We start from the raw sequence: 9761 nt of genomic DNA on the forward strand, positions 1-9761 counted from the left end.
AATGCCAATGAGGAAAATTATATTCTCACTTTAAAACTTTCTTTCCCTTTGGTCTGAAAGGGAGGTTTTTTTTTTTCTACTTACTGTATACTTCGCTGATGGCGATGTGAATCTCGCTATGAGATTATTATTTAAGTTCTTATTTTGGCTATGCTATTACAGAAAAATGTCAGCCATCTCTTATAAGGTCTAAAGATTAAATTGTGCGTCCCACAGATTCCTTCATAATAGAATTAGTTCCCTACCTTGAAGAGAATAGAGAAGTGAAAGAACAAGTTGGGCTTAGAATAGAGAAATGAGGGAGCAAGTCCTAGATCACTTGCTGACAATAGCAATATTACATGAATACTTAGCAAACCGTTTCAACCCTTAGATAAGAACTTAATAAAACATTTACCGGAAGGTCCAATGCCTTCTATAAATTTTAAGAATCATGTATTTGAAAACACGTCTTAAATATCTAACATGGTGTAGTTTGTTTAACCAGTAAACTTAAGCTCAACCATATAAAATGTTTTTAGTTTCTTTCTACCAACAAGTTTAAAACATATGATACACAGATTCAGGTCATACAAATTAAAATGTATCTTTGATTGATTTTAGCAGCTTAAATTTATGGACAATCTTATCTAAAAGCCATTTAAAATAAAACTCTTAATAAAATTTCCCCCTGTGGACATACAATATGTACGCACATATAACATAGCATAATAGACCAATATCAAAATCCAAAATATCTGGTTGAAATAAGTTTCCTTAAAATCATGACATAACATAGACCAAATCTGATCATTGTTACAAGGTGATTATTCAAGTCTTTGAAAATAAGCACATAGTTAAATAACCCATAGCTCTTCATCTCCTCCCTCTCTTTTTCCACTCTTAGATTTAACAGGGATCACTTTTCAGTTAAAATTTAAACACCTAAGAATAATTGTGTGTTAATTACTGAGTTCAACCAATAGTACTAGAACCACAACAACAACAACAAATACTAAAAAGGATAAAGTATTACATTGTACATCTAAAGTCAGGACAGGAGCTGATCAGTTCATTGTTGCTTATAGTCCATTTCACTTAACAGGTTTCCCCTTTGGCACTCAGTTGTCACCGATCAGGGAAAACAAATGATATTTGTCTCTTTGGGACTGGCTTAATTCACTCAGCATGATGTTTTCCAGATTGCTCCATCTTGTTGCAAATGACTGGGTTTCGTTGTTTCTTACTGCTGTATAGTATTCTATGGAGTACATGTCCCATCATTTCTTTATCCAGTCTACTGTTGATGGGCATTTAGGTTGGTTCCAGGTCTTAGCTATTGTGAATTGAGCTGCAATAAACATTAATGTGCAGATGGCTTTTTTATTTGCCAAATTAATTTCCTTTGGGTAAATTCCAAGGAGTGGGATGGCTGGGTTGTATGGTAGGGTTATGTTCAGGTTTCTGAGGAATCTCCAGACAGACTTCCATAGTGGCTTAACCAGTTTGCATTCCCACCAACAGTGAGTTAGTGTCCCTTTTTCCCCACATCCTCTCCAGCATCTGTTGTTGGTAGATTTCTGAATGTGAGCCATTCTCACTGGGGTGAGATGGAACCTCATTGTGGTTTTGATTTGCATTTCTCTGATTGCTAGTGATCTTGAACATTTTTTCATGTGTCTGTTGGCCATTTGGATTTCCTCTTTCGAAAAATGTCTATTGAGGTCCTTGGCCCATCTCTTAAGTGGGTTGTTTGTTTTGTTGTTGTGGATTTTCTTGATTTCTTTGTAGATTCTGGTTATCAATCCTTTATCTGTAGTATAGTTTGCGAATATTTTTTCCCATTCTGTTGGTTGCCTCTTCACTTTCCTGACTGTTTCTTTTGAAGTACAGAAACTTCTCAATTTGATGCAATCCCAAATGTTAATTTTGGTTTTGACTGCCTGTGCTGTTGGAGTATTTTCCAGGAAGTCTTTGCCTGTGCCTATATCTTGCAGGGTTTCTCCAATGCTCTCTAATAATTTGATGGTTTCGGGTCGTAGATTTAAGTCTTTAATCCATGTTGAGTGAATTTTTGTGTAAGGTGATAGGTATGGGTCTTGCTTCAAGCTTCTGCATGTGGAAATCCAATTTTCCCAGCACCATTTATTGAATAGACTGTCCTTATTCCAGGGATTAGATTTGGATCTTTGGTCAAATATAAGTTGGCTGTAGATGTTTGGGTTGATTTCTGGTGTTTCTATTCTGTTCCATTGGTCTATCCATCTGTTTCTGTACCAGTACCATGCTGTTTTGATAACAACTGCCCTGTAGTATGTCCTGAAATCAGGTATTGTGATGCCTCCACCTTTGTTTTTGTTGTACAGGATTGCTTTGGCTATTCGAGGTCTTCTGTGTCTCCATATGAATTTCAGCATCATTTTTTCCAGATATGAGAAGAAGGTCTTCGGGATCTTGATGGGTATTGCATTGAATGTATAAATTGCTTTTGGGAGAATAGACATTTTGATGATATTGATTCTTCCAATCCATGAGCATGGAAGATTTCTCCATTTTTTGGTATCCTCTTCTATTTCTTTCTGTAAGGTTTTGTAGTTTTCATCGTAGAGATCTTTAACGTCTTTGGTTAAGTTTATTCCAAGGTATTTGATTGTTTTTGTAGCTATTGTGAATGGGATTGATTTTAGAAGTTCTTCCTCAGCCGTGGCATTGCCTGTGTATACAAAGGCTGTTGATTTTTGTGCATTGATTTTATATCCTGCTACTTTGCCAAACTCTTCGATGAGTTCCAGCAGTCTCTTAGTAGAGTTCTTTGGGTCCCCTAAATAAAGAATCATATCATCTGCAAAGAGGGATAGTTTGAGTTCGTCCTTCCCAATTTGTATCCCTTTAATTTCTTTTTCTTGCCTAATAGCTCTGGCCAAAACTTCCAGAACTATATTGAATAGCAGTGGTGAGAGAGGGCATCCCTGTCTGGTACCTGATTTCAGTGGAAATGCTTCCAACTTTTCCCCATTCAATAGGATGTTGGCCGTGGGTTTTTCATATATTGCTTTGATTGTATTAAGGAATGTTCCTTCCATACCCAGTTTGCTTAGAGTTTTCATCATGAAAGGGTGTTGTATTTTATCAAATGCTTTCTCTGCGTCTATTGAGAGAATCATATGGTTTTTCTTCTGCAGTCTGTTAATGTAGTGTATTACGTTGATTGTTTTGCGAATGTTGAACCATCCCTGCATACCGGGGATGAATCCCACTTGGTCTGGGTGGATGATCTTTCTGATGTGTTGTTGCATTCTATTGGCCAGAATTTTATTGAGTATTTTTGCATCTATGTTCATCAGGGATATTGGTCTGTAATTCTCTTTCAATGTTGCGTCTCTTTCTGGCTTAGGAATTAAGGTGATGCTGGCTTCATAGAAAGAATTTGGGAGGATTCCCTCTTTTTCGATTGCTCTGAATAGTTTGAGAAGAATTGGAGTTAGTTCTTCTCTAAATGTCTGGTAGAACTCAGCAGTGAATCCATCTGGCCCTGGGCTTTTCTTTGTTGGGAGGGCCTTTATTACTGTTTCAATTTCTGTGTCAGTTATTGGTCTGTTTAGGTTTTCTATGTCTTCCTGGCTCAATTTAGGGAGGTTGTATGTGTCTAAGAATCTGTCCATTTCTGATAGATTTCCCTGTTTGCTGGCATACAAGTCCTTGTAGTAATTTCTGATGATTCTTTTTATTTCTGTGGCGTCTGTTGTTACGTTTCCCATTTCATCTCTGATCCTATTGATTTGGGTCTTTTCTCTTCTTTTTTTAGTTAGTTGGGCCAATGGGGTGTCAATTTTGTTTATTTTTTCAAAAAACCAGCTCCTCGTTTGGCTGATTTTTTGTAATGTTTTTTTGGATTCAATCCTGTTGATTTCTTCTCTGATTTTAATTATTTCTCTTCTCCTACTGGGTTTGGGTTTGGTTTGCTGCAGATTTTCTAGATCCTTGAGATGACTTGAAAGCTCATCTATTTGGTGCCTTTCCAATTTCTTGATGTAGGCACCTATTGATATAAACTTTCCTCTTAACACTGCTTTTGTTGTATCCCATAGGTTTTGGTATGTTGTGCTGTTATCCTCATTTACTTCCAGAAAATTTTTGATTTCTCTTTTAATTTCTTCTATGACCCATTGTTCATTCAGGAGCATGTTGTCCAATCTCCATGTGTTTGCACGTGCTCTAGGGATTCCTGAGTTGCCAATTTCCAATTTCATTCCTTTGTGGTCTGAGAAGCTGCATGGTATGATTCTAATTCTCTTGAATTTGCTGAGACTTGCTTTATGTCCTAATATGTGGTCAATCCTAGAGAAGGTTCCATGTACTGCTGAGAAGAATGTAAAGTCCTTAGATGTAGGATGAAATGTTCTGTAGATATCTGTTAGATCCATTTGGGCTATAGTGTCGTTTAAATCTACTGTCTCCTTGTTGATCTTCTGTCCTGTTGATCTGTCTATCTCTGAGAGTGGAGTATTGAAGTCCCCCAGTACTATTGTATTGGGGTCTATGTCTCCCTTTAAGTCCCTTAACAAGTCTTTTAAATAAGCTGGTGCCCTGTAATTAGGTGCATATACGTACAGAAGATCAATTTAGTATAAAGATTTCAACAGTTTGCACCCACATAGAAACACAAAGTGAAACATACTGTTTGAGTACTAGTTATAGCATTAAATCACAATGTACAGCACATTAAGGACAGAGATCCCACATGAGGAGCAAGTGCACAGTGGCTCCTGTTGTTGACCCAACAAATTGACACTCTAGTTTATGGCGCCAGTAACCATCCTAGGCTGTCGTCATGAGTTGCCAAGGCTATGGAAGCCTTCCAAGTTCACCGACTCTGATCATATTTAGACAAGGTCATAAAAGACAGAGTGAGGATAGTAACCAATGATCCTAAGAGTGGCATTTACCCGGTTTGAACAATTATACAGCATTAAGTGGGGAAGAGGACCATCAGTACACACAGGTTGGGAGTAGAGCCATTGGTGGTAGAGTAGAGGTTATGATTACAAAGGAATGAGGCCCAAGTGCACTAGACAGGGCCTAGAACAAAGGACAGAGTCATTATTAGAGGAGCTAAGAAAGGTGCTGTCTAAGCTACAATTAAGTTTTCTGATTGAGAGGCAAATAGAACCTGATAGAAGGGGCTTGATAATAATCTGGTGGGCTTTAGGCCTTGTAAATTCAGAGGCCCAGACCTATCTATCTCTTCACATGGGGTATATCCTAAGGGAGGTGTGAACCTCCTAGGGGAAGGCACTCTGTTGACTTTCATTACTTGGCTGGCCTGGGAGGAGAGCTGGCCAGGTAAAGGCAGGTGGCATCTCTAACAAGAAATTTACAGTTCTGCCTGCAATGTTGCTGACCCTACTTGACCATCCCCTCAGCTGCAGTGGTCACTTTGGAAGTTGGGCTGAGTGAAGGGCTTTTCAGCTTAGAGCCAATAAGATCTGTGGCTCTGACCTGGGCATCCTTCGACTCCAGGGCAGGTCCATTTCCAGTGATCCAACTGTTGGCAGAGCTGCCAGGGCTCTTCACAAGCTGACTTCTGCTGAAGCCCAGGCTTACCTCATGGAAAGCCACTGCAGTGGACTGGCCTGTTGGGTCTCCTTGAGGGCAGATCACTGTACAGATCAGCCATTAATAGGCCTGCCACCCATTGCTTCTGATGCCGAGCTTTCTTTTCCTCCTGGTTTGTGTTAAAGCAGACCAGAGGATGCAAGTCAAGGGAGTGCCCGTGTCCCATCTCTAATCTTCGGTGGCCTGAACTACAAGTCTATAGTCACAGGCATGTTCTGTAGTAGTTTTTCTAAGGTAGACAATGCCCAAGAGGAAAATTATATTCTCACTTTAAAACTTTCTTTCCCTTTGGTCTGAAAGGGAGGTTTTTTCTACTTACTGTATACTTCGCTGATGGCGAAGTGAATCTAGCTATGAGATTATTATTTGATTTCTTATTTTGGCTATGCTATTGCAGAAAAATGTTAGCCATCTCTTTTATAAGGTCTAAAGATTAAATTGTGCATCCTACAGATTCCTTCATAATAGAATTAGTTTCCTACCTTGAAGAGAATAGAGAAATGAAAGAACAAGTTGGGCTTAGAATAGAGAAATGAGGGAGCAAGTCCTAGATCACTTGCTGACAATAGCAATATCACATGAATACTTAGCAAACCGTTTCAACCATTAGATAACAACTTAAGAAAACATTTACCAGAAGGTCCAATGCCTTCTATAAATTTTAAGAATCATGTATTTGAAAACACCTCTTAAATATCTAACATGGTGTAGTTTGTTTAGCCAGTAAACTTAAGCACAACCATCTAAAATGTTTTTAGTTTCTTTCTACCAACAAGTCTAAAACATATGATACACAGATTCAGGTCCCACAAATTAAAATGTATCTTTGATTGATTTTAGCAGCTTAAATTTATGGACAATCTTATCTATAAGCCATTTAAAATAAAACTCTTAATAAAATTTCCCCATGTGGACATACAATATATACGCACATATAATATAGCATAATAGACCAATACATCAATTTTAATAATAGCTTTTAAAATCTTTAACTCTTTTTGTAGATTGCCAATTGATTTGAATTGCTTTTTCTTTTTAGTAACCTCAGTTAACCATACTTTCTCTCAGTTGGTACTGTTAATACATTATTGGCTTCATCTGTTTACAGAGCCATCCCAAAGTACTGAATACAATAAAAGTGGCTGGAAAAAGTCCATAGGAACCTATAGGAGGACAGCTAACCACAGAACCAACAACGCTTTAGTTTTATGAGCAGCAGATATTCAAATTTTTGAAAAAAGCACATATTTAAATAGCCCATAGCTCTTAATAAAAATTCAGCTGTTTTTGAACAATTAGAATTTAACAGACATCAAGAGAACATAATAGATTACTTTAACACATTGCTTTAACAGAGCATCAGAGTTTAATTCTATGTCAAAGAGAAATTGAGCTTCCTGTGATCTTTTGCTGTGAGGTTTCCTTCCTTTACCTTCTTTCATATTGGTGACCATGTTTCTGTGTTTCTGTGTGTAAGACATCTTTAAGCATCTTTTGCAGGGCAGGATGAGTGGCAACAAATTCTTTCAGTTTCTGCTTGCTATGAAAAGTCTTAATTTCACCTTCATTCACAAATGAGAGCTTTGCAGGATATAGTATTCTGGGCTGGCAGTTTTTCTCTCTTAGTACCTGGGCTATGTCTCGCCATTCCCTTCTAGCTTGCAGGGTTTCTGATGAGAAGTCTGCTGTGAGTCTAATTGGAGATCCTCTAAGAGTGATCCGACGTTTCTCTCTTGCACCTTTTAGGATCTTTTCTTTATGTTTCACTGTGGTGAGTTTGATTACAACATGTCGTGGTGAGGATCTCTTTTGGTCATGTTTATTAGGGGTTCTATAAGCTTCCTGTACTAAGATGCCTCTGTCCTTCTCCAAACCTGGGAAATTTTCTGCTAGTATCTCACTGAAAATGCCTTCTAATCCTTTCTCCCTCTCCATGCCTTCAGGAACTCCTAGAACACGAATGTTGGGTTTTTTAATAGTATCCTGTAAATTCCTGACAATATTTTTTAGATTTCTAATTTCTTCTTCTTTTCTTTGGTTTGCCTGTCTCCTTTCCTGTTCTCTGTCTTCTAAGTCTGATATTCTCTCTTCTGCTTCGCCCATTCTGTTTTTAAGGCTCTCTAATGTGTTTGTCATTTGATCTATTGAACTCTTCATTTCATTATGATTTCTAGTCACTATCAGAGTTTCTTGTTCCACTAGTTGTTTCATTTCATTTTGATTCCTCCTTAATATTTCACTTTCACGAGAGAGATTTTCTATCTTGTCCATGAAGGATTTCTGTAGTTCAAGAATTTGTTTTTGAGAACTTCTTAATGTTCTTATCAATTTTTTGAGATCCGCTTCTTGCATTTCTTCGATCTCATCATCTTCATAATCTTGAATTGGGGTGTCTTTTTCATTTGGGGGCGTCATAGTTTCTTCCTTGTTCTTGTTAGCTTGGTTTTTGCGTTTGTTGTTTGGCATGTTGGAGATATTTGGTTTCTTCACTGTGGTGTTTTTTCTTGTTACACTATGGCTCTATATTAAGTGGACTGTCTGCTTTCAATGGAGCCTTAGAGGCTTGAGATGGGTGTGGACTGAGAGCTGTGTTTGGTTCCTCAGGGTTGAGGGTGTGTCAAGGATGACACTCCCAGGTTAGGTGTGGTAAATCTCTCTTTCTTTTTTTGATTTAAAAGGGAAGTAATTCCGCACAGCTGAACGTAATTGGAGGTAGTTAGCAGGCAAATGATATACCCACAGGAGCCAGAGATCGGAAGCTCTTTCCCAAGGTCCACACAGGGAATCTCTGCTGCCCTCAGTGTGGGCTCCAATTCTCCTGCAGTCTCCCACTGGGTTGCCAAGTTAGATGCTAATCTCCTGTTATTTCACCCCTCCCCACAGAGTCAGGTTTTTCTGCTAGGCTCAGGGCTGGTGCAGACCTGAGGTCGCCCTGCTTATGAAGTATGTCCAAAATGGCGCCTGCTCTGTCTTGCTCGCCTGTGAGAGGTGAGCGGAGAGAGAGAAACTTGTGTCCGTATCAGTCACTTTTTTATTTTTTTTTCTCTCTCTTCTAGTTAGCCTGGTGAACTTTTCCCCACGGAGTTTCAAGCCTCGTTCCCTCTAGCCTCCTCTTTCCGCTTGCCTGCTGGTATCTCGGGCTATGGAGGTTCGGCTCACCTCGCGTTCCAGCGCTGGTGCGTTGAGTCTGCTGCTGGTGTCCCGAACTTGGGCTCCCACGCTCTCCACACAGGTCCACTGTGAATCACTAGTTCCGGAAGAGTTTCCTCTGCTGTTTCATCCCCTACTCTTCCTTGACACTACAGTATCTCCACTTATATTAAACTTTCTCTCCCCCCGGACTAAGTGTGCTTCCTGCCTATTCCGCCATCTTGCCGCCTCTCTCTATTTCCTTCTATTTTTCTAAGAACATCCTTGGATTAATAGCTTTTCATATGGTATATGAAAATTAAGATTGTTTTCTAAAAGGAGAGTGTTGGTCATAGGATATCTATGTCTAAAATTTTGGAAAATACTGGCACAAACCCTCCTAGATGGTTACAGCATTTATCTTCGCCACAGTATGTTAGAGTTTGAGTTTAAACACATTTCAACTCTAGGCTTCATTAAATTAATGAGTGTTAATTAATAAGTGAAGCCTATAATTTTATTTCAGTGTATATGGAATTTGTAGCGAGTAGAGAGCGACACATTTTCATAAACTTCTTCTTTTTCTACTGTCTGTTCATTTATTTGGATCAGATTTTAAATATCCTCTTGGTATTTTGCTTTGTTTTGTTTTTAGTGTAATTAAATGTCAGCGCTGTGATGATAAACTGAATTTTAGTGCTGGACCTGGTCCTTTGTAGTTGTGGAACCACAAGCCAAGTATTTAGGGTCTCTCACCTCCATTTCTTCATCTAGTAAGTGGGGATAATAGCAGTACCTATCTTGTACAATTGCTTTGATGACTGAATGAGTTTGTGTATGTAAAGTGCTAGAGCATTATTGGATGCAGAGAATGTACCAATATTAAAATTCTTATGTTAAAAACTGGCTACTTATCATTTGTATATAATTTTGTATTATTTTCTGCTACATACATTTTATTTAAGTTGAGGTATAACATATAATACCTCTTAAGGTATAAAACACACAAATCTTAAGTGTATGAACAGATCAAGATA

This window comes from Lepus europaeus, chromosome 2 (assembly GCF_033115175.1).
Source record: "Lepus europaeus isolate LE1 chromosome 2, mLepTim1.pri, whole genome shotgun sequence".
Classification (NCBI taxonomy): Eukaryota; Metazoa; Chordata; class Mammalia; order Lagomorpha; family Leporidae; genus Lepus; species Lepus europaeus.